General features: G+C 38.7%; 1 protein-coding gene and 1 pseudogene across 2 annotated transcripts in view; both read right to left on the bottom strand.

Moving 5' to 3' along the window:
- Positions 1-26,460, bottom strand: part of CD4 (CD4 molecule) — a 52,480-nt gene that overhangs the window by 8,003 nt on the left and 18,017 nt on the right. The window contains exon 1 of one of the 2 annotated variants that reach the window (XM_077169879.1): positions 4,780-5,083. The exons of the other annotated variant lie outside the window; for it this stretch is intronic. The gene's annotated coding sequence lies outside the window, so the exon portion shown is untranslated. Of the gene's footprint in view, positions 1-4,779; positions 5,084-26,460 lie in introns of those variants that run through there. 2 annotated transcript variants of the gene reach the window in all.
- LOC143689802 (TIMELESS-interacting protein pseudogene) lies at positions 8,362-9,277 on the bottom strand (annotated as a pseudogene).

Below are 26,460 nucleotides of genomic sequence, written 5' to 3'. Positions count from 1 at the left end.
CTAGTCTTGGTCTGAAGGACTGTGGGGGTGATATGGAGAGTGATTGGTGCAAAGCAGTTCCTTGTAAGACAGCACTATGGCAGGCAGAAAAGAAATCAAAGCAGGAGAGTCTGGTAGGTGTGAGAACAGTCAGGAAGCTTCCATTGTAATCCAGCCAAGAAGTAGAGGGGCCTTGGCCAGCAATGGTGGCATTCCCATGGGAACAAAGAGGAGGATAAATCGGAAAAATGTTTTCAAAGGAGAGAATGGCCACAACTGGCGACCAATGGGAAACCAGGAATTGAACAAGAGGAAAAAATTTGGTACTGGTTCAGAGACTGGGGAAACCCAGAGAGTCATCCTCCCATCATCAGAGGTTGGGAAGTTGGGAAGTCAGGGCTGCTCTGGAGGAAGATTAAATCATAGAAACCAAACAAAGGCACTTACACCAAAGACTTAAGAATTTTTAGAAAGTAGCTTATTGTTTCAGTCTCGCAGCAGATCAAAGAAATGCAAATTAAAACGACAGTGATATGTTTTTCAACTATCAAATTAGAAAAAGTTTTAAATAATAATGCTCAGAGCTGGCAAGGGTGCTAGTGAGAGAGGCATATAGTGACATTAACCAGAGTTAGTGTGAATGGATAGAACCTTTCTGGGAAGCAATTTTGCAAAATACACCAAATATTTTTAAAAGTTCATATCCTTATTTTCATTTCTAGAACTTTATCCTTAAAACAATAATTTAAAAATACAAGCCACACTTTAAGTACAAAAATAATCATGGTGTTGTTAAAAGGATGCGATTAGACAAGGGGATAATTACTGTATACTAGAGTACATTCATTTGATAGAATATTAGACCTGCAAAAAATGCTGTTTACAAACAATTTTTAATGAAATGGAAAATACTCATACATTTTAAGTTGTTTTAAAACCGTCTTTATTTGTTAGTTTGGTCATTTGAACCACAAAAATTATATACTCTCATAACACTTCTCCCTTCTGTTGCCAATGCTTCTAATTTGCTGTGGATCCTCCCATACTTTTTTCTTTGCTTATACAAATACATTGGCACACACTGAATTTTAATAATTAAAATGGGATCATAGTACATATTATTATATAGCTTATTCTTTTCACTTAAGAAAACATCCTTGACATCATTTCGTATAGGGAGTGTCCCTTTTATTAATGATGAATGCTAATAATTTTCTTTTGCTGATTTTAGTTCAGCTTTTTGTTTTGAGATAATTGCGAGAAATAATGAGAGATCCTGTGGACCTTTTACCCAGCTTTCCCCAATGGTAACATCTTGCAAAACTTTAGTATGCTATCTCAATCAGAATGCTGACACTGACACAATCAGGGTACAGAACATCTCCAGCACCACAGAGATCACTCAGGTTGCCCTTTTATAACTACATGTTCTTCCCTCCTGGATCCCCTTAAGCCCTGGCAACCAGTAATCTATTCTCCATTTCTAAATGTGTCATTTCAAGAAAGTTACATAAATGGAATCATACAGTACATTACCTCTGGGGATTGGCTTTTTTTCACTCAGTATAGTTTTCTGGAGTTCGACCCAGATTGTTATGCATATCCATAATTTGTTCCTTTTTATTGCTATATATTCCATGGTATGAGCATAGCCTTTACCCACTCAAGGATATTCAGTTTTTTTCTAGTGCAGGGCTATTATGCATAAAGCTGCCATAACATTCATCTACAGCTTTTAATTGAACATACGTCCTCATTTCTTTGGGATAAATATCCAGGTGTGTAATTGCTGGGCTGTTGCATGTTTAGCTTTCTAAGAAACTGCCAAACTGTTTCCCAAAGTGATTATACCATTTTACATTCCCACCAACAATGTATGAGTGATCCAGTTTTTCTGCATCCTCACCATCATTTGGTGTTGTCACCAATTTTTTTGGGGGGGGTGGGGGTGGTGCATGGTCTGGGAATCGAACCTGGATCTCCTGCATGGAAGGCAGGCATTCTAACCACGAACTACCCACTAATTTTTATTTAAGCCATTCTGATAGATATGTAGTGATAACTCTTGGTTTTTATTTGCAATTTCCTAATGACTAATGATATTGATCATCTTTTCATGTGGTTATTTCCCATCTGAATATCATCCTCTTCAGTGAAATGTCAATTAACATCTTTTGTCCATTTTCGAATTGGATTAAGTTTTTTAATGTTGAGTTTTGAGAGTTCTTTATATATACTAGACACTACTCCTTTGATAACTGTGGCTTGCAAATATTTTCTCACATTATTTAATTTTCTTTTCATCTTGATAGTCTTTTGCAGATCAAATGTTTTTTTTTTATTTTAATGGAGATCAAGTTGTCAAGTTTTCCTTTTATAGATTGTGCTTTTGGTGTCAATTTTAAGAACTCTTTGCCTAGCCTGGATCCTGAAGATTTTCTCTTGTGTCTTTCTCGTGGAAGTGTTAAGTTTTACATTTTACATTTAAGTCCATGATTCATTTTTGGTTAATTTTAAAATAAGGTGTGAGACTTTGGTTGAGGGCTTATTTCTTTATTGTGTTTTGGTTTATTTTTTTTTCCACTATGGATGTCCAATTGCTCATGTGTTGAAAAAGCAATCTTCCCTCCATGGAATTGCTTTGTTTAAAATAAAAACAAATATTTTTATTGAGATATCTTCACACACATCCAATCCTACAATCCATCCAAAGTAAGCAATCAGTTGCTCATAATGTCATCACTTTTGTGTATTTGTCACCGTGATCATTTTTAGAACATTTGCATCACTCCAGAAAAAGAAATAAAAAAGAAGAAAGAAAGAAAAAAAACATACATCCCATACCCCTTGCCTCTCCCTCTCACTAACCACTGGTATTGCAATCTACCCAATTTTTTTGCCCCTTGTCCCCTCCTATTATTTATTTATTTTTGACCTTATCTTTTTTTTACTCATCCGTCCATACCCTGGATAAAGGAAGTCAGCCACAAAGTTTTTATAATCACACAGTCACATTGTAAAAGGTATATCATTACACAGTCATCTTCAAGAATCAAGGCTACTGGGATACAATTAAACAGTTTCAGGCATTTCCCTCTAGCTACTCTAATACCCACAAACTAAAAAGGGATAGCTATATAATACATAAGGATAACCTCCAAGATAGCCTCTCGGCTCTGAAATCTCTCAGCCACTGAAACTTTATCTCATTTCTCTCTTCCTCTTTTTGGTCAAGAAAGCTTTCCAACCCCGCGATTCTGGGTCCCAGCTCATCCCCGGGAGTCATGTTCTAGGTAGCATGTGAGCATGTGTGGTGCGCAGTGAGTTCTCCTACAGAGTTGGCTTAGAGAGAGAGAGGCCACATCTGAGCAACCTAAGAGGTTCTTATACTTATACTCTTAGTCATAATTATAAGTAGGCTTAGCTGATTGAATTGCATTTGCACCATTGTCAAAAATCAGTTGGGCATATTTATGTGGGCATATTTCTGAATTTTCTATTCTGTTCCATTGATCTATTTATCTATCCCTCCACCAATACCACAGTCTTGATTCCTTTAGCTATATAAGTCTTGAATTTATGGAGACTGATTTCTCTTGCTATATTCTTTTTTCCTAAAATTATATTTTGGCTGTTCTGGTTACTTTGTCTTTCATTATAAATTTTAGAATAGCCTTGTCCTTAGCTACAAAAAAAAAATATTGCCGGACTATTGATAGGAATTGTTTAAAACCTGTATTAAGTTTTCAAGAAGGATGATGTGCACAACATACTTACAAATATCTAGAAAATAGATAGACACACAGAGAGAGACAGTGAGAGAGAGAGAGACAGAGACAAAGAGAATAACACAGTAAATGTGGCAAAATGTTAAAAGTTGGTGGATCCAGCTATCTCTGCAGGGAGGGAGGGGTTATGTTGTTCTCTGTATGTTTTTTTTTTTTTAACTTTTTGTATATAACATATATACAAAGCAATGAAACAAAACAGCAACAGTTTTCAAAGTACTCTTCAACAAGTAGTTACAGGACAGATGCCAAAGTTTGTCATGGGCTACTGTACCATCATCTCAGATTTTTCCTTCTAGCTGCTCCAGCATATAGGAGGTTAGAAGGAATAAATATTTTTTATCATCACAATCAACTTTTTTTGTAATAAAAAACACATTTACAAAAAAGCAACAAATTTCCAACTACAGCGCAATAATTAGTTGAACAGATTTCAGAGCTTAGTATGGGTTTCAATTCTCCTATTTTAGGTTTTTACTTCTAGCTGCTCTAAGATACTGGAGATTAAAAGAAATATCAATATAATGATTCAGCAATCATATTCGTTTGTTAAACCCTATCTTCTCTGTATAACTCCACCATCACCTTTGATCCTTCTCCCACACTTTAGGGGTATTTGGGCTATGGCCATTCTTGGATGGCCTGTTGGAAGGGGCTATCAATAATATGAAGTAGGGAGATGGAACTAGCTGATGTTCTGGAGAGGCTGGGCCCTCTAGGTTCTTGGTTTATCTGGTCCAGGGACCCATCTGGAGGTTGTAGGTTTCTGGAAAGTTACCCTAGTGCATGGAACTGTTGTAGAATCTTTTTTTTAATTAATTTTTTAATTTTTAAAGAAAATATAACAGACACAAACATTCTTAACATATGATCATTCTGCTCTATGTATATAATTAGTAATTCACAGTATCATCACATAGTTGCATATTCATCATCATGATCATTTCTTAGAACATTTGCATCAATTCAGAAAAAGAGATAAAAAAGACAACAGAAAAAAATTCATACATACCATACTCCTTACCCCTCCCTGTAGAATCTTATATATTGCCCTAGGTGTTCTTTAGGATTGGCTGAAATGGTTTTGGTTGGGGTTTGGCAAGTTATCATAGGTCGCAATGTCTAATTGAAGCTTGCATAAGAGTGACCTCCAGAGTAGTCTCTCAACTCCATTAGATCTCTCTCAGCTACTGATACCTTATTTGCTACACTTCGTTCCCCTTTTTGGTCAGGATGGAATTGTTGATTCCACGGTGCCAGTCTCATCCCTATGAGTCATCTTCCATGCTGCCAGGGAGATTTTCACCCCTGGATGTCATGTCTCACGTAAGGGGGAGGGCAATGATTTCACTTGCAGAATGGGCTTAGAGAGAGTGAGGCCACATCTGAGTAACAAAAGTGTCCTCCAGAAGTAACTCTTAGGCATACCTATAAGTAGGCTAAGATTCTCTGCTACCTACATAAGATTCACAAGAGTAAGCCTCAAAATCAAGGGCTTGCCAGGAGCTGGAAGAAATTCCAGGATTGACTGCTAATGAATATGGAGTTTCTTTGGGGGTGACAAAAATGTTCCGGAATTAGAAGTGGATAATGGTTGTTCAACTCTGTGAATATACTAAAGCCACTGAATTGTACATTATAAAAGGGTGAATGTTATGGGTACATAAATGTATCTCAAAAAGCTATTTTAAAACTGAAAAAAAATCAAGGGCTTGGCCTATTGATTTGGGTGTCCCTAATGTTTGACACAGAATCAGGAGTTTCCCTTGTGGTAAAGTTTAATAGTTCCATATTTTTTTCTCCCATCCTTCAAGGGACTTTGCCAATGCTTTTTGATTATCTGCTTAATATACTCTAGGATGTATCTAGGCATTATAATAATCTATACAGGATTAAAGGACCTCTTTCTTATTCTGGGCTCCCTGTGTCTCAATTGTTCAAATGAGCTATACAGATAGGCTGAGTTAGATTATGTGCTATTAGAAAATTTAGGTTCCAGACCAAATAAATCTTTCTTCCTTTGGTCTCAAAGAGTATGTGTGGTTCTATATGTATGGGCTTTGTACTATTTTTGAAACTGACCTGTAAGTCTGAAACTATTTGAAATTTTAAAGAGTTTAGTTAAAAAAATACAGAGAACTCCAGCATACTCTCCACCTAGATATTCAGATCCACCAAATTTAACATTTTGCCACATTTTCCATTTCATTCTTTCTATTCCTTTATCAATCTGTCCATCCATCAATCTGTCCTTTTCATCCATCTGTATGTTCATTTTTATTTATTTATTTATTTGGGGGGGTTGTGGTCCGGGAATCGAACCTGGGTCTCCCTCATGGAAGGCGAGTGTTCTACCACTGAACCACCATGCACCCTGTATGTTGATTTTTATATTTTCTAAACATTTGAGAGTAGGCTATATACATTATGCTCCTTGAATGCTTACTATTTCCATGTACTTTTCCTAAGAACAAGAATATTCACTTATATAACAACCTTTAGTACAGTTAAGAAGTTCAAGAATTTTAACATTGATATGAAGCCTACAGTCTATATTCCAATTTTCCATATGTCCCAATATGTCCTTTTGAGCATTTTCTCCTCCATTATTAGATCCAGTTCAAGATCATGTATTGCACTTGTCATTCTCTCTCTGTCTCTCGCTCTCGCTGTCAGTTTAATTTGTAGAAACATAAATACCACATAAAATTTCCCATCTCAACCACTCTCAAACATGCAATTCAGTGGCATTAATCACATTTACAGTGTTGTGCGACCCTCACCGCAATTCATTACTAGCACTTTTCCATCATCCCAAACAGTACCCCATACCCATTATGCACAAGATATGGTCTACCTTAATATGTGTTCTGTGGGTATTTGAAAAGAGTGTGTATTCTGCTGTTTTTGGGTGGAGTGTTCTATAAATGGTCCATTAGATCTTGCTGATTGAGGGTCTTGTGGATTCTTACATATTCTTGCTGAGTTTCTCTAGTTGTTCTATCAATTGTTAAGAGAGGAGTGTCTTCAACTATAATTGTGGCTTTGTCTATTTCTCCTTTTATCTCTATCAGCTTTCCCTTCACATATTTTGCAGCTGTTTTGTCTTGCACCTACACATTAAGGATTGCTATGTCTTCTTGGGGGACTGACTTTTCATCATCATATAATGTCCTTCTCTGTCTCTGGTAATTTCCTTTGCTCTGAAGTCAACGGTTCCTGATATTAATAAATCCACTCCTGCTTTCCTGTGACTAATGCTCGCATGATATATCTTTTTCATTCTTTTACTTGTAGTCTGCCTATATCATTATATTTGAAGTGAGTTTTCTTGTAGGCAGCATTTTGGGTAATGTTTTGTTTTGTTTTACATTGTAGCTGCTTTAATATAAACTATGCAAAAACATTTTAAATTTCTAAGATTGTTGACTAAAATTATTTTTACATTGCATTCATTTTAAATTATTTTGTTAGTGGTTTACTTAAGGTTTAAAACTAATATCAAAATTTGGTTGGGCAGGGTGGTGGGCCACAGTGGCTCAGCAGGCAGAGTTCTCGCCTGCTGTGCCGGAGACCCAGGTTTGATTCCTGTTGCCTGCCCATGCAAAAAAAAAAGAAAAAGAAAAATTTGGGTGGGCAATGGTGGCTCAGTGGCAGGGTTCTCACTTGCCATGCCAGAGACCCAGGTTCAATTCCTGATGCCTGCCCATGTTAAAAAGAAAAAAAGCTAATATCAGAATTTAAACTAATCTAATTCAGATTAAAACTAATTAAGGGCGGGCCGCGGTGGCTCAGCGGGCAAAGTGCTTGCCTGCTATGCCGGAGGACCTCGGTTCGATTCCCGGCCCCAGCCCATGTAACAAAAAACGGAAAAACAAAATACAATAAAACAAGAAAATGTTTAAAGATGTTTCCCTTTCTTCCTTCCTTCCTTCCTTCTATCCTTCCTTCCTTCTCTCTGTCTTTAAAAAAAAAAAAAAAAAAAAAACTAATTAATATTCAATATTGTACAGATAGTACATTTTTAGATCCATTCCTCCTGCCTTTTATCACTATTGTCATATAAATTACATCTTTATATGTTACACTAATCAGAAAACAATTGCAATTGCTGATTTATGCTACTGTATTCTAATTCAAATAGGAGAGAAACTTTGTTTCCTTTGCAAAATGATTTTTATTTTCATTTTTAAAAAATAGACATTAACACTCAATATATACTTACATCTTAAAATCACACAATTTAGTGAAAACATGGCATGAAATGGCACACTAGTAGCAGAAACTGCTTATTAATTACTCATTATTTCATGAAGCCATATCCATCTACACAAAAATAAACACTAAAAGAAAAGACTGTTAACTAAAGCTAATAATAATAAATGAAAAGCAAAATTATAAATAAATACCAGATTTTAAAAAGGAAATCTGCAAAAACTTTACTCTGAAAGGATCTTCATTCAAAGTAGACAAAATATTTAGTACCTCCAAGCCAGTAAGTTAACAGATACATTTTCTCTCTTTGGTGAGTCTTATCTAACTTCAGTAACATCATTCCTTAATGAAACAGTTACAATTGTACATTTTTAAAGGATTAGTGCAGTTGTGTTTTCTCTAATTTTAATTCCTCCTCTATATTTGTAGTATTGGTGGCAGCAGCATTGTGTGGATTATCTAGAATTCTTCATTTAGTTCATGTGACTCCTCTTTTTTATTTTCACCTGTATTAACCTCTTCAGCTGTCTGTGCTGTAGGTGTGTTCACTAGCAAGTCGTTCCCTTGGGACTGACTACTACTCGGTGCTTTACCTGCCTTCTTTACAGGGCCAGGTTTTTAATTCTCTCAATCTTTGTTGCTACTCTTCCACTTGACTGAGAAGCGAACTCCTCACTTTCAGATGAGTTTGTCAAAAAGGCATCAAATTCAGTAGCAATTACATCATGGCCATTATTTCCCCCTACTTCATCATTACTGCCATTAAGATCTCCGTGTGAAATAGGATCAAATCAAATACATTTTAATCAGGTCTGAACTTCCTTTGTATTTCCCAGGTATTCAACTGTGTTAATAAAATCCTCAAACTGCAGTTTAAGGAACAGCCTATGTGCCCAGTGCTCCATGTGTCTGATCAGCGTCTTTACGCCCTCAGTCTCATGACTTTTACCTTATCAAATACGTGCCTTAAGGCTTGAAGCCCTCTCTCTGAAATTGATCTCTGAGCATCCAACTTGGATAAATTCCTTTTAACAGTTTTCTTTGGAGGTACAGGAGCAGGCGCTCCTCTCCCTGACTCTTCATCAGGTTCAGCACTGTTACCATCTTCTCTCTCTGGAGAGGCTGGAGGTGGGAAAGGAGGAAAAGCTTCATCTTCTACATGATCATAATCTGGTAGGCCAATCAAGTTGTTCTCCTGTAGTTCCAGCATCTTGTTGTCTCTGCAGGAGCCATAGGCTGGTGCCTGCCTCAGGTCTAGGAGAGAAGCTTTTAGATTACAGTTGCTATTTAATGTATTTTCATTTCAGCTTGAATGACTTCTATTATTTCATATAGGAAACTTCTGTTAACAAAAATTCTCTCTTATTTGTTTACATGGAAATATTCAGATTTCATTTTTCATCGTTGAAGAGTAATTAATTAGAACAAAGTATTCATTGCTGGATGTTTTCCCCAGCACTTTGAATATGTCACCCCAATGTCTTCTAGTTCCAAGGATTCCTCTAAAAAGTCAGCTATTTATCTTTTTGTTTCTATTTTCTCTCTCTCTCTCTCTCTTTTTAAATATATTTATCTTTTTGAAGAACACTCTTTGTTATGGAGCATTTTATTTTTCTTAGCCTTCAAAACTGTGTCTATGTCTTTATCTCTCTCTCTTCTTTGGAACTCCCTAAATAAAATCCAATAACTTATATGGAATATATATATATATTATCCTTGATAGTGACCCATGAATATTTAAGATTCTATTTATTTATCTTAATTCAATTTTCTTTCTATTCCTCAGACTGGATATTATCTTCATGTTCAGTGATTCTTCTGAGTGCCCACATATGTGCATGACACCTGTATTTTTATCTATTTCAGTTGTTGCATTTTTCAACCTCAGAACTATTAGTTGGTTCTTTTTATAATTTATATTTCTTGAAATTGAAATTTCTTGAATATCTATTTCTTGATATTCACTACTTAGTGAGACATCAGCCTTATACTTTCTCTTAGTATGTTATATGAGATTTCCTTTAGTTGTTTGAACATATGTATAGTGGCTGATTTAAGGTATAGGCTGGTGCGTCCAACATGTACAGTTTTGAATGAAGATTCATTTTTTAACATCCCTTTGTATGGACCTTACATTTCTATTTCTTTAAATCCCATATATATATATATATGTATTTTTTTTTACTGCAAATCTGGACACATACAATATCATGAAGTGCGGACCTGGAAATCAACCCCCTTCCGAAATAGGGTTTGTTTTTGATGCCATTTGTTGTTGTTGCATCTGTGTTTGCAGATTGTTTAGTAACTTTTCTGGACTAATATATAAGAGCTGTATGTAGTCTTCTTTGGAGAGGTTTCTAGATTTTGTTTTCAGTTAACTTAGTGTTCATCTAATGCTAGAACAGAAATTAAATGCCATGAAGCAATAAATCTCCCAATATTTTCTGAAAGGCTCTACGTGTGTGTCAGGGCATTTATCTCCAATGCCCCAGCAGTTCCCATGTCTACTGATGTCTTCACTTCCTGTTAGTGCAGGGCTCAAGTTCTGCCCATCCACAGTAGTAGCCACATTCATAGTCACTTCACCATTCGGAGCCATGTCCACACCTTATGTTTGCTCCCTGCTGGGAGCTGCACCCTCTCTGCTCTTTGGCAGTTGGTCCTGATGGTAGCTACATACCTCCTAGATGATCTGTCTATCCTCCAGCTTCTTCTTGATGCCAAGGTTGACTCCAAGTTCCAGGGGTTCTGATTACCCTGGAAGGCACTCTGAAGCTTGGGTGCTAAAGCAACTGGGTTGCTAGCATTAGGCAAGTTCAGGAGCAGCAGCCTCTCCAAGACTGAATCCCCAGGTAGGGTTCCCTTGGAGGATGGCACCATGGCTTCCATGTTGAAGGGACCCTGGCTGGCAACATGGAGCACCTGACAGGCAAGGGCAACTTATCTCCTGGATAGTTTCGGGAAATGGACTTCAGTGGCTGAATAGGCTCCTTCAGTCCTGAAAGGGATCAGTCGTGCTTCTCTATGCCTCACTGGTGAGAGTGAGGCTACTTGGATAATATTTTTTAACCACTCTGCCAATCTCTGTCTTTTAATTTGTGTATTTAGGCCATTTATAGTTAATGTAATTATTGCTATTTTAGGGCTTAAGACAGCCATTTTATTTTTTTTTTCCTGCTTCCTCTCTCTGTTTTTTTTTTTCCCCTACCTTTTCAAGTAAACTCATATGGGTTACTTGAAACACTTTTTACCATAAATTTTAATTTTTAGAACAGTTTTACATTTACAGAAAAACTGCAAAAATAGTACAGAGAGTTCCCATATAGTCCATAACCAGTTCCTCATTATTAACATCTTACATTTGTATGGTGCATTTGTTACAATTGAACTAATATTGCTATATTATTATTAACTAAAGTCTATACTTTATTCAGATTTCCTTCACATGACATTAAGTTGTCATATCTCATTAGGTTGCTCTTAGCTGTGACAGTTTCTCAGACTCTCTTGTTTTTGATGATCTTGATATTTTTGGCCAGGTATTTTTAGAATGTCCCTCTATCAGAATTTGTCTGATGTTTTTCTCTTTGTTAGACTGTGGTTATAGATTTTGAGAAGGAAGATAACAGAAGTAAAGTGCAGTTTTCACTATGTCATACCAAATATTCATACTATCAACATGACTCATTGCTATTGATTTTGATCTTGATTATCTGGCTGAGGTAGTGTTTTTCAGGTTTTTCGACTGTAAAGTTAACTCTTGCCCCCACCCTTTCTAAAATCCAACCCATAAGAAGTGAGGAATTATGCTCTACCTCCTTTAGGACAGAATAGCTATGTAAATTATTTGGAATTCTTCTGCACAGGAGATTTGTCTCTTCTATGCCAATTATTTATTCAATCATTTATTTATATCAGTATAGACTTATGGATATTTATTTTATACTTTGTGACTTGAACATTTTTAGAAGCCATTTTGATTTGCCTTTAGTGTTTCTTTTTTCTGTTTATTTTTTTTAACCTATAGTGTTTTGAGAATATTTTTAGTGGTAGCTTTACATATTACATTGTATATGCATGATTTATCAGTCTGCTGTGTCATCATTTTACCTTATTTCCCTTTATGTTCCCTTATCCTCTCATATAATTGTTTTAAATATTTCCTCTGTAAACATTTAGAACCATAAAATGTTATCATTTTTGCTTCAAGCAGCAAACAAAATTTAGAAACCTCAAGAGAAGAAGGAAAGCCTATTGTTTTTATCCATATTTTTGCTTACCTTCTTCATTCTTACTTCATAATATTCCAAGACCTCTTCTTTTATCATTTTGTTTCTAGAACCTTAACCATTCTATAAGGATAGGTCTACTAATGAAAAATTCTGTTTTCCTTCATCAGAGAATGTCTTCATTTCCCCTTTACTACTGAAGGATGTTTTCTCTGAGTATAGTATTCTGAGTTGAGAGTTCTTTTCTTTTAGCACTGGAACAATATTGTGTTGCTTACCCCTCCCTCTCATTGACCACTAGTATTTCCATCTACCCAATTTATTTTAACATTTGTTCCCCCTTGTTATTTATTCACTTTTAATCCATATTTTTTGCTCATCTGTCAATACCGTAGACAAAAGGTGCATCAGACACAAGACTTTCACAATCACAGAGTCACACTGTGAAAGCTATATCATTATACAATCATCTTCAAGAAACATGGTGTTCTAGTTTGCTAGCTGCTGGAATGAAACACATCAGGGATGGATTGGCTTCTGATAAAAGGGGATTTATTTTGTTAGTTCTTCAGAGGAAAGGCAGCTAACTTTCAACTGAGGTTCTTTCTTATGTGGGAAGGTTCAGGGTAATCTCTGCTGCCTTCTCTCAAGGCCTCTGGGTTCCAACAACTTTCCCCAGGGTGATTCCTTTCTGCATCTCCAAAGGCCTGGGCTGAGCTGTGAGTGCTGAGATGAGGTATGCCGAGCTGCTGCTTGGGCTGTGCTACATTGAGCTCTCTCATTTAAGCACCAGCCAATTAAGTCAAACATCATTCATTGCAGCAGACACACCTCCTAGCTGACTGCAGATGAGGTTCACGTACCACTGGCTCATGTCCACAGCAATATATCTAGGCATCTTCACCTGGCCAAGTTGACAACTGAATCTACCACACATGGCTACTGGAACACAGCTTTACAGTTTCAGGCACTTCCCTCTAGCCTCTCTACTACACCTTAAACTAAAAAGGGGATATATATACAATGCATAAGAACAACCTCCAGTATAACCTCCTGTCTCCATCCGAAATCCTTCAGCCACTGACACTTCACTTTGTCTCATTTCTCTCTCCCCCCTTTCAGTTGAGAAGGTTTTCTCAATCCCTTGATGCTGAGTCCCAGCTCATTCTAGGATTTCTGTCCCATGTTGCCAGGGAGGCCAACACCCCCTGGAAGTCATGTGCTACATAGCGAGGGGAAGGGCAGTGAGTTTGCTTACCATGCCAGCTGTGAGAGAGAGAGGTCACATCTGAGCAACAAAAGAGGTTCTCGGAGGGTGACTCCCAAGTCTAATTCTAAGTAGGCTTACTCTATCCTCTGTGGGCATAAGTTTCATAGGAACAAATCCCAAAATTGAGGGTTTGGTCTACTGATTTGCTTGTCCCCAGTGCTTGCAAGAATATCAGGAATTCTCCAAATGGGGAAGTAGAATTTTCCCCCTTTCTCACCATTCCCCCAAGTGGACTCTGTAAACACTTCCCTATTCACTGTTCAAATCACTCTGGGAGTTATTGGGGCATCACATTGGACAAACCTACAAAATCTCATGCCCCATTCAAAGTTCCATGTACTTATGGTGTTCAATTAACCTGTCCATACACATTATATTAGGAAATGCACTAGTCAAAATATAAATTTTTTTTAATGTGTTGTTGGATACGATTTGCTAGAATTTTATTGAGGATTTTTGCATCTATATTCATTAGAGAAATTGGCCTGTAGTTTTCTTTTTTTGTAATATCTTTGCCTGGTTTTGGTATGAGGGTGATGTTGACTTCGTAGAATGAATTAGGTAGTTTTCCCTCCACTTCGATTTTTTTGAAGAGTTTGAGGAGAGTTGGTACTAATTCTTTCTGGAATGTTTGATAGAATTCACATGTGAAGCCGTCTGGTCCTGGACTTTTCTTTTTAGGAAGCTTTTGAATGACTAATTCAATTTCTTTACTTGTGATTGGTTTGTTGAGGTCATCTGTTTCTTCTTGAGTCAAAGTTGGTTGTTCATGTCTTTCCAGGAACCCGTCCATTTCATCTAAATTGTACTTATTAGCGTAAAGTTGTTCATAGTATCCTGTTATTACCTCCTTTATTTCTATGAGGTCAGTAGTTATATCTCCTCTTCCATTTCTGATCTTATTTATTTGAATCCTCTCTCTTCTTTTTGTCAATCCTGCTAAGGGCCCATCAATCTTATTGATTTTCTCATAGAACCAACTTCTGGTCTTATTGATTTCCTCTATTGTTTTCATGTTTTCAATTTCATTTATTTCTGCTCTAATCTTTGTTATTTCTTTCCTTTTGCTTGCTTTAGGATTAGTTTGCTGTTCTTTCTCCAGTTCTTCCAAGTGGACAGTTAATTCCTGCATTTTTGCCTTTTCTTCTTTTCTGATATAGGCAATAAATTTCCCTCTTAGCACTGCCTTTGCTGCGTCCCATAAGTTTTGATATGTTGTGTTTTCATTTTCATTCACCACGAGGTATTTACTAATTTCTCTTGCAACTTCTTCTTTGACCCACTTGTTGTTTAAGAGTGTGTTGTTGAGCCTCCACATATTTGTGAATTCTCTGGCACTCCGCCCATTATTGATTTCCAACTTCATTCCTTTATGATCCGAGAAAGTGTGGTGCATGATTTCAATCTTTCCAAATCTGTCAAGACTTGCTTTGTGACCCAGCATATGGTCCATCCTTGAGAATGATCCATGAGCACTTGAGAAAAAGGTGTATCCTGCTGTTGTGGGATGCAATGTCCCACAAATGTCTGTTAAGTCTAGCTCATTTATAGTAACACTCAGATTCTCTATTTCTTTATTGATCCTCTGTCTAGATGTTCTGTCCATTGATGAGAGTGGTGAATTGAAGTCTCCAACTATTATGGTATATGTGTCTATTTCCCTTTTCAGTGTTTGTAGTGTATTCCTCACGTATTTTGGGGCATTCTGGTTCGGTGCATAAATATTTATGATTGTTATGTCTTCTTGTTTAATTGTTCCTTTTATTAGTATATAGTGTCCTTCTTTGTCTCTTTTAACTGTTTTACATTTGAAGTCTAATTTGTTGGATATTAGTATAGCCACTCCTGCTCTTTTCTGGTTGTTATTTGCATGAAATATCTTTTCACAACCTTTCAGTTTCAACCTATGTTTATCTTTGGGTCTAAGATGTGTTTCCTGTAGACAGCATATAGAAGGACTCCATTCTGCCAGTCTATGTCTTTTGATTGGGGAATTCAGTCCATTAACATTTAGAGTTATTACTGTTTGGATAATATTTTCCTCTACCATTTTGCCTTTTGTATTATATATATCATATCTGACTTCCCTTCTTTCTACACTTTTCTCCATACCTCTCTCTTCTGTCTTTTTGTATCTGACTCTAGTGCTCCCTTTAGTATTTCTTGCAGAGCTGGTCTCTTGGTCACAAATTCTCTCAGTGACTTTTTGTCTGAGAATGTTTTAATTTCCCCCTCATTTTTGAAGGACAATTTTGCTGGATATAGGAGTCTTGGTTGGCAGTTTTTCTCTTTTAGTAATTTAAATATATCATCCCACTGTCTTCTAGCTTCCATGGTTTCTGCTGAGAAATCTACACATAGTCTTATTGGGTTTCCCTTGTATGTGATGGATTGTTTTTCTCTTGCTGCTTTCAAGATCCTCTTTCTCTTTGACCTCTGACATTCTAACTAGTAAGTGTCTTGGAGAATGCCTATTTGGGTCTAATCTCTTTGGGGTGTGCTGCACTTCTTGGATTTGTAATTTTAGGTCTTTCATAAGAGTTGGGAAATTTTCAGTGATAATTTCTTCCATTAGTTTTTCTCCTCCTTTTCCCTTCTCTTCTCCTTCTGGGACACCCACAACACGTATATTTATGCGGTTCATATTGTCCTTGAGTTCCCTGATACCCTGTTCAAATTTTTCCATTCTTTTCCCGATAGTTTCTGTTTCTTTTTGGAATTCAGATATGCCATCCTCCAAATCACCAATTCTATCTTCTGTCTCTTTAAATCTATCATTGTAGGTATCCATTGTTTTTTCCATCTTTTCTACTTTATCCTTCACTTCCATAAGTTCTGTGATTTGTTTTTTCAGTTTTTCTATTTCTTCTTTTTGTTCAGCCCATGTCTTCTTCATGTCCTCCCTCAATTTATCGACTTTGTTTTTGAAGAGGTTTTCCATTTCTGTTCTTTTATTCAGCATTAGTTTTCTCAGCTCCTGTATCTCATTTGAACTATTGGTTTGTTCCTTTGACTGGGCCATATTTTCAATTTTCTGAGCGTGATCCGTCATCTTCTGCTGGCGTCTGGGCATTTAGTCAGATCTCCCTGGGTGTTGGACCCAACAGGTTGGAAGATTTCTCTGTGAAATCTCTGGGTTCTGTTTTTCTTATCCTGCCCAGTAGGTGGCGCTCGTGGCACACGTTTGTCTGTGGGTCCCACCAGTAAAAGGTGCTGTGGGTCCTTTAACCCTGGAAAACTCTCACCGTGGGGGAGGTTCGCCAGCTGAAGCGGCTTGGAAGAGTGCCAGCCGGCCCGGGGGTCCGAATGCGGGGAGGGTCGCCGGCCGCTGCAGCCTGGGAGAGTGCCCGTCCGAATTTCCTAGTTGGCCCGGGGCGCCAAGCGTGGCGGGAGGGCGCCAGCCGCCGCGGCCTGGGAGAGTGCACCGTTCCCAGCCGGACCAGGGGGTCACGTGTTTGGAAGGGTCCCCCCCGGTCACCGTTCTCCGCGGCCTGGGGATTTCCGATCCAATTCTCTCAGTTGGTCCGGGGGGCCGCGCGTGTTGGGGGCGCCAGCCGCCGCAGCTTGAGGGGACTGCCTGCCCAATTCTGCCAGCTGGCCCGGGAAGGAGGAGGGGAGGGACTCCGGTCGCTTGCCGCCCCGCCCGGGGAAGCCCGTGCCCTTCGGCGATCCCACCGGAGCAGGCTCTCCCAGCCAGTCAGCCGTTCCAGGATGGGGTACACTGTCCCTTTGATCTTTGTCATGGCTCCGGGAGCTGCCCTGCATCGCTTCCACTCCCCTAGTAGCTGTTCTGGAGGAGGAAAGGTGAGGATGGCAAGGCTGTCAAGGACGGTGGCGGAGGAGCCGGTGAAGGCAGAAGAGGGCACGGTGGTGGTTGGAGAGCCGCTGGAGTAGGAGGAGAAAGGGAAGGATAAGATGGCGGCGGGAGCGCCGCCGGAGCAGAAGGGGGAAGAGGAGGGCTAGATGGCGGCGGGAGCACCGGCGGAGAAGAGGGAAGAGGAGGGCTAGATGGCGGCGGGAGCGCCTCCGGCGGAGAAAGAGGAAGAGGAGGGCTAGACGGCGGCGGGAGCGCCGGCAGAGAAAGAGGTAAGGAGGGCTAGATGGCGGCGGGAGTGCCGGCAGAGAAGGGGGAAGAGGAGGGCTAGATGGCGGCGGGAGCGCTGGTGGAGAAGGGGGAAGAGGAGGGCTAGATGGCGGCGGGAGCGCCTCCTGCGGAGAAAGAGGAAGAGGAGGGCCAGATGGCGGCCGGAGCGCCGGCGGAGAAGGGGGAAGAGGAGGGCTAGATGGCGGCGGGAGCGCCTCTGGCGGAGAAGGGGGAAGAGGAGGGCTAGATGGCGGTGGGAGCACATCCGGCGGAGAAGGGGGAAGAGGAGGGCTAGATGGCAGCAGGAGCGCCTCCGGCGGAGAAAGAGTAAGAGGAGGGCTAGATGGCGGTGGGAGCGCTGGCGGAGAAGGGGGAAGAGGAGGACTAGATGGCGGCGGGAGCGCCTCCAGCCAAAATATAAATTTTTTATCAAACAAACATTTCCTGCTTTAGTCTCACACAGAAGTTGAAATTTTAAAATATGAATGACCATCTCTGTTCAACACCCTGCACTATTGACAATCCTTTGTTCTTCCTCATGCAAAAACATTTTTTAATTTGTGCATATAGTCACTATCATTGTACACTCTAGGTCTCCATGGTTTCTGATGAGAAATCCATTGTCACTCAAATTGTTTTCCCCATAGGTAAAGTGTCATTTTCCTCTCGATGCTTTTAAGATTTTTTGTCTTTAGTTTTCAAAAGTTTCCCGAGGACCCAGGTTCGATTCCTGGTGCCTGCCCATGTAAAAAATAAATAAATTTATTTAAAAAAAAATTTATTTATAGTGCATGTTGGTGTGGGTTATTTGAGGTTATTCTGCTTGGGATTTGTTCAGCATGAATCTGTAGGTTTATGTCTCTTGATAATTTGGTACTTTTTTTAGCAATTATTTCTTCCAATCCTCTTTTTCCTCTCCTGCAGTGACACAAATGTTACACTTTTAGTTATAGACCCACAGGTCCCCATGGCTCTGTTCATTTTTTCTAGTATAGTTTTCCTCTTTTGGACAAATTGTACAATTTCTATTGTTCTGTCTTCCAGTTCACTGATTCTTTCTTCGGTACCCCCCATTCCCCAACTCTACTGCTGTTGAGCCCATCCAGTGAGATTTTTCTTTAGGCTATTGTATTTTTCAGGTTCTAAAATTTCCATTTGTTCCTTTTAACATCTATTTCTTTGTTAAGGCTTTCTGTTTGTCTGTTTGTTTTTTCATTTGTTTCACGTGTATTTGTAATTGTTCATTGAAGGATTTTATTATGGCTACTTTGACAATCTTTGTCAGATCATTTGAGCATCTCTTTTATCTTGGTGTTGGGATCTATTTAATGTCTTTTTCCATTCAGTTTGAGATCTCTCTTGTTCTTTGTTTGACAAGTGATTTTTTTAAATGAAATCTGGACATTTGAAATCTGGACATGTTCATATTATTTAATGAGTCTCTGGATCTTACTTAAATCAGTTTTAGCTGGATTTCTTTACATGACTCTAACAGAGGAAGGGAAATACCACCTGATTTCTGTAAGATAAAGGTAGAAATCCAGTTTAGCCTCTCACCGCAATTGACCTTGGTGGAGAATGCTCATTACTGTTGGGCAGGGTGGGAATTCCTGCTCCCAAATGGTTTCCACTGATACTGCAGAAGAGATGGACTCATTATTGCTAGGTGCTGGTGAGGTCCTGATCTCCACTAGGTCTCTTCTGATACCACTGCAGCAGGGAGCGATGCTTCATTACTGCTGGGTGTTGGTAGAAGTTTAGACTCCTCATGTGTTCTCCACTGACATTGCAGGGGTGAGAGGCCTTGTCACTAATTGGCAGGGATGAACATCAAGTTCCTTACTTTTCCTTCTCTCACATCACCACAGTGAGAGTTCTGGGGTGCTACATTATAGCCTCACAAGAATGGATACCTAGACTTTCCACTCAGCCTCTGCTGGTGTGGATGGGGATGGAACCACAGTTATATCATCTGATTTTTGGCTGGAGTGGAGCAATTATTATCTACAAGTTTTCTGTCTTATGAGATTGCTCCTTTCCTGGTCCTTTGACTAGAAACAGCAGGCTTTTGTTGGGGCTTTGTGTGTGTGTGTGTGTGTGTGTGTGTGAAATATAACATATATACAAAAAAAGTGATAAATTTCAAAGCACATTTAACAATTAGGTTTAGAACAAATTTAAAAGTTTGGTATGGGTTACTGTTCCACAATTTCTGGTATTTCCTCTAGCTGTTCTAAGACAGGAGACTAAAAAGAAATATCAATATGATGATTCAGTAATCATACTCATTTGTTAAATCCTACCTTCTTTGTTACAACTCCTCCTTATCCTTTGATCCTTCTCCCAATCTTTAGGGACGTGACCGTTCTAACTTTTTTATTTTGAGAAGCATTGTTGACATTATGGGGTGTTCTAGTTTGCTAGTTGCCAGAATACAACATACCAGAGATGGATTGGTTTTTAATAAAAGGGGATTTATTTCGTTAGTTCTTCAGAGGAAAGGCAGCTAACTTTCAACTGAAGTTCCTTCTTACATGGGAAGGCACATGGTGATCTCTGCTGGCCTTCTCTCCAGGCCTCTGGGTTCCAACAACTTTCCCAGACGTGATTTCTTTCTGCATCTCCAAAGGCCTGGGCTGAGCTATGAGTGCTGAGATGAGGTATGCTGAGCTGCTTGGGCTGTGAAACGTTGCACTCTCTCATTTAAGCACCAGCCAATTAAATCAAACATCATTCATTGCAGTAGGCATGCCTCCTAGCTGACTGCAGATGTATCAGCAACAGATGAGGTTCATGTACCATTGGCTTATGTCCACAGCAACAGAATGAGGTGCCTTCACCTGGCCAAGTTGACAGCTGAATCTAACTACCACATGGGGAATGAGGATGCAACTGATTGTTGCTCTTGGAGAGACTGATAATTTTGGATTTCAGGACTTATCTTGCCTAGGAACCATCTGGAGGTTTTAGATTTCTAAAATATAATCTTAGTGAGTGAAACTTTTTTAGAGTCTCAGATAGAGTCCTGGGTATTTATTTTAGTTTGCTAAAGCTGCTTGAACGCAATATACCAGAAATGGAATGGCTTTTAGAAGGGGAATTAATTAAATTGTAAAATTACAGTTCTAAGGCCCTGAAAATGTCCAAATTAAGGCACCAACAAGAGGTTACTGTCACTCTAGAAAGGCTAGCTGGAACACCTCTGTCTCCTGGGAAGGCACATGGCAATGTCTGCTAGCTTTCTCTCCTCATTTCATAAGGCTTCCCTAGGATCATTTTCCTTCTGCATCTCCAAAGATCTCTGGCTGTGTGGGCTCTGTAGGCACTGAAGCTTTTTCTAAAATGGGTCCCTATTAAAGGGCTCCAGTAAGCAATCTCCCCTTGAATGGGTGGAGACACATCTCCTTGGAAACCAACTAATCAAAAGATACCACCCACAGTTGGGTGAGTACATCTCCATAGAAACAATAAAAAAATCCCACCTAGCAATATTGAATGAGGATTAAAGGACATGGCTTTTCTGGGGTACATGATAGTTTCAAACTAGCACAGTATTCTTTAGGGTTTACAGGAATACTGTTGGGGCTTGGTATACAGTGGCAATTAGCAATATCTAGCTGAAGCTTGCATAAGCATAACTTCCAGAATAGCTTCTCAACTATGCTTGAAATTTCCCAGTCACTGATACCTTATTTTGTTACATTTCTGTCCCCCACCCCTTGGTCAGGCAAGCATTGTCAATCCCACAGTCCCAGGGTCATGGCCCATCCCGGGAGCCATGTCCCATGCTGCCAGGGAGACCCACACTCCTGGATGTCATGTCCCACGTAGTGGGGAGGGCAATGATTTTGCTTGTAGAATTGGGCTTAAAGAGAGAGGCCACATACGAACAACACAAGATGCTTTCTGGAGGCAAGTCACAGGCATAATTGTAGGTCAGCTTAGCTTCCCCGTTACAGAAATAAGTTTCATAAGAGCAAGCCTCAAGGTCACGGGCCTGGCCCATTAACTTGGGAATCCTCGATGCTTAAGAAAGCATCGGGGATTTCCCAAGTGGGAAAGTTCAACAGTTCCACATTTCTTCTCCACTCCTTCTAGGGACTCAGCCAATACTCTCCAACTATCTGCCCAATATACTCTGGAATGCATCTGGGCATATTGCAAGGCCTCGTTCCCAATTCCAGGCTCCATGTGTCTAGGTTATTTGACTGAACTGGTCAGACCAGCTAAGTTAGATTGTATGCTACAGAAATTTTAAGTTTGGACAATATAAACTTCTCCTCCTTTGGTCTCACACAGCAAGTGAAGTTCCAAAATATAGACAATTATCTTCCTCTACCTGCCCTCTGACCTACCGTAGTATTGGGGCTTATTTTTGTGTGTGTCCATTAGCTATTCTGAGTTGCTAGTTTCTTCAGTTCCAAGTCTGGGATATATGGGGCAAAAAGAAAACTCACCACCATGCCATTCCTCAGGTCCTAAGTCCCCAAGTCAACCTGCATTCTTCTCTCTTTCAGCATCTTCTTACATGTTGTTTTATATAAAATGTCCAGGGATTTTAGTTGTAATTAGTGTGAGGGATAGGGAAAAATACAACTATTCGATTTTCCAGAAGCCCTCAGTCTTTTCACTACATGCATAATTTTTCCCCATTCTATCACAGTTCAACTCTTCCCTAATTGATGGACATTCAGGTTGAATTATATTCTTTGATATGGTAAACAATAAACAATACTGTGATAGATAGGTTCAGGTGTCAACTTGGCCATATTATGATGCCCCGTTGTTCTGTTGCTGTGGACTTAAATCATCACAGGTGAAATTCATCTACTGCTGACTACATCTACAGTTGGCTAAAGGGCGTGCCTTCCACAATGAAAGGAACTTTATTTTAATTAGCTGGAGGCTTAAAAGAGAGCAGTCAGAAGAGAACTCCACACAGCACAGCCCACGTAGCTCAGCGTACTCCATCTCCGTGCTCGCAGCTCAGTCCAGACCTTTGGAGATGCAGAAAGAAATCACCCCGGGGAAAGCCGTTGAAACCCAGAAGCCAGGAGTAGCCCAGCAGACATGGCCCTGTGCCTTTCCACATGACAGAGAAATGCAGATGAAAAGCTAGCTTGCCTTTCCCCTGAAGAACTATAGATTTGTAACTAAATAAACCCCCTTGTTAAAAGCTGATCCATCTCTGGTGTGTTGCATTCTGGCAGCTTTAGCAAACTAAAACAAATGCTTGTAACAACATCCTTACACATATATATTTAAATATTCACACTTTTATTTCTGTCAAATAGATTTTCCAGAACAGCTATTACTAGGTCAAAGGGTTTCAATTTTTTAATTTATTAAACATTTCTGATTACTTATAAAATTAGTCTAATAAAAAATAAAGCGTCAATGGCTCAGAGATTTCAAACAGAGTCGAGAGGTTATCCTGGAAGTTATTCTTAAGCACTATATAGATATCACCTTTAGGTATAATGGAGAGGCTGGAGGGAAGTGCCTGAAAATGTAGAGCTGTGTTCCAGTAGCCATGTTTCTTGAAGATGACTGTATGCAATGATATAGCTTTCTCAATGTGACTGTGTGATTGAGAAAACTTTGTGTCTGATGCTCCTTTTATCTATGGTATGGACAGATGAGTAAAACATATGCATTAAAAATAAATGAATAATAGAGGGAACAAATGTTAAAATAAATTTAGTAGATTGAAATGCTAGTGATCAAGGAAAGGAAGGGGTAAAGGGTATAGAAAAAAACAGGGGAAACAAAGGCTAAAATATATTGGGTAGATGGAAATACTAGCAGTCACTGAGAGGGAGGGGTAAGGGGTATGGTATATATGAGTTTTTTTCTTTTTTCTTTTTATTTCTTTTTCTGAATTGATGCAAATGTTCTAAGAAATGATCATGGTGATGATGACATTGTGAGTTTTTTATTATATTCCAAGAATGGAATGATCATATGTTAAGAATGTTCATGTTTGTGTGTTATGTTTAAATAAATAAATAAAATAAAATAAATTAGTCTAATAATTGATAGTCCTACCATGATTTAATGTTGTGGGGGGAGTAGGATAAAAGGCCTACACAGTATGATATAATCTACATAGAAATACACATTATATTTTACAATACTGAATGTAAAGATTGGAAGGAAATAAATCAAAATATTAACAGAGGATATTTGGTGATGAATATATGTATATATTTGATGTTCTTCATCATTTCTCTACATTTGCCAAATATTCTGAAATGAGCATGTAATACTTTTGAAGTTGGGAGAAAAACAGTAGCATCAATAAAATGTTAATAAAGGAAGTAGCATGTTGAGAAGTACAGATTAATATACAATCAAATTTATCTTACCATATGCCATTTAAGTAAAATTTCTTATTTTTGAAAAAAGATGTGTAAAGATCAAGCTTATTTGACCCACCAATTTCACCTCAGGGACATTGTCCTATAAATTCACTTGCACATGTATCCAGAGACACAGGGTTATTGACTGCAGAATTATTTGTAGTATCAAAAAACTAAAAAACAGTCTAAATTTTCAATATGGAATTGGTTAAATAAATCATGCTATAATTATACAAAGGAACAATGCAGCCCCTGAAAACAAATGTTCATATTTATATGAATATAGAATAATCTTCAAGATATATGCCTAATTAAAAATAAACATAATGTTTAGAATGGTGCATTTTAAATGCGTGCTGCATTGTTGTGGTTTGCTCACAACCTGAATCTCTTTTGTGTTCCATTATATTTTGTATTCCAATGTAGAACATTACCTAGCACGTGTAGGCATTCAGTGCATATATATATTTGCTGAATGAATTGATTATTTTGTGTAAGAAAAGGGGATACTCTTGAAGGAAACATTAACTGAGCAAAACAATTGCCTCTGAGGAAGGGAACCAAAGAACTAGGGATCAAACATAGGAGGGAGATTTATTGCCACTCTGTCACTTTTATGATTTAAAATTTTTACTACATTCATTTTCAAAAATTTTAATTAAATCCATCAAAATAAAGGTCCAGCTGAAAGTCTGCTCATTTCAAGCAATATTAGCAGAATAGAATTTTAGGACCACAAAAGTAGCTCACAGAGTTTGTGTGCGTTGTCCTGAGTTCGTTAATTATGTAATGGGTCCTGGAAGCCCAGGGTGGGTGCAGGTTCGTTTGATCACTGGGGCCTCTTGAAGCAGCTGGTTGGAACAGAAGGTAGCACCGAGGGGTAAAAAGGCAGTTAGCCAGAGCCTCGTTAACCTGCTGTTTTCTGCTTTGTGTTTTATGTGAAAGACCAGAAATTTAGGGGTTTGTTCATTTTAGGGAATAATTTTGGATCAAGAAAGATCCAGCCCAATATCCTCCCCCTTGTCCATGTCCAGTCTTGCAGAGTGGACAGGACTGTCTGAGGAGTGATTCCAGGAGCCCAACAAGAACTCCCTTGCCTGGACCAGGCAGAGAAGGGGAGACATACATCTTCAACAAAGCTGGTTTCCCATGCACTGTGGCCACTTCAGGCTTGCCTGCACTGAGAACAACCTTCTGTGGGAAAGCTTGGGCTTGAAAGCTGGAAACCCAGGGGTCTAGACCCAACTCTCCTTCTAACTGGGCACAAAGGCTCAGGGCTGGGACTTCTCCCTAGGTCTCAATCTCCTCCGCAGTAAAATCAGAGGCTTGGACTAGTTTAACTGTGTTTACTTTCTTAAATTAAATAAATTTAATTAAAATAATATTTAATTAAAATATTAAAGGGAAACTTTGTATCACTGTCATAAACAGAAAATCAGTATCACTTGCCATAAAAAGAAGGCAACTGTTAAAAAAAATCTGAGAACATTATTACAATTTAAATGAAAACTAACACTTAAACCCATTGTCCAATCCACTTAAACCCATTGTCCAATAGCACAAAAAGAGTGATAGACATTAAATGATATAATCCTGATTGTATCACCTATTCAATATTCTTGCCAAAAAATTAAATTGTGAACTTGATCAAACTTCTAGTTCTAGCCACCAGTCTATAGGCCACCCAGGGGACAGAGAACATCTTAAATGACACCATGGGAGTGCAACCAGCCCTTATTCAGAACATGCAGAATTTAACAGGACAATTGCCTGATTTCTTCAATCATTTAATTACAAGAGGAAAAAGAAGAAGAAGGATAGGAAACATATAAATTAAGACATCCAAGGCTTGAAAATATTATGCTAAGTGAAATAAGTCAGATAGAAAGGGACAAATATTGTATGGTTTCATGTATATGAAATACCTACAAAAGAAAGTAGATTCAAAGTTACCAGGGGCCAGGAGAAGGGGGAATAGTGGGTTTTTGTTTAATCGGTACATCACTGCACCAATTGGACATGTTTTTGGGGTGATGAAAACATTTTGGTAATGGATGGTGATGATGGCAGTGCAACATAGTAAATGTAATTAATGCCACGGTGTCACATACTTCAAAAAGGCAAATTTTATGTCATATATGTCCACAATAAAAATGTATTATATATATATATAAATCCATAATTAAAAAAACATTTTTTAAAAAGGAAGAGAAAGGGCAGTGTGATGGTGGCTCAGTGGCAGAATTCTTGCCTGCCGTGCCAGAGACCCGGGTTGAATCCCGGTGCCTGCCCATGCAAAAAAAAAAACACGTAAAAATGGAAGAGAAAGAGATATTTAAGGGACATATCAAACAAATGCATGGAATTTATTTGGATCCTGATTCAAATCAACCAAATGTAAAGATAATATTGTGAAACTTTAGGGACACCGGAATCAATAGGCTATGCATCGATCTGGAGGCTTGCTCTTGTGAAGCTTATGTAGGGAGTGGAGAAGCTTAGTCTACCTATAGCTATGCCTAAGAGTTAC

Source organism: Tamandua tetradactyla, chromosome 7 (genome assembly GCF_023851605.1).
Source record: "Tamandua tetradactyla isolate mTamTet1 chromosome 7, mTamTet1.pri, whole genome shotgun sequence".
Classification (NCBI taxonomy): domain Eukaryota; kingdom Metazoa; phylum Chordata; class Mammalia; order Pilosa; family Myrmecophagidae; genus Tamandua; species Tamandua tetradactyla.
Note: the sequence above shows the minus strand (reverse complement) of the source record. Positions and strands in the feature narration are given on the sequence as shown.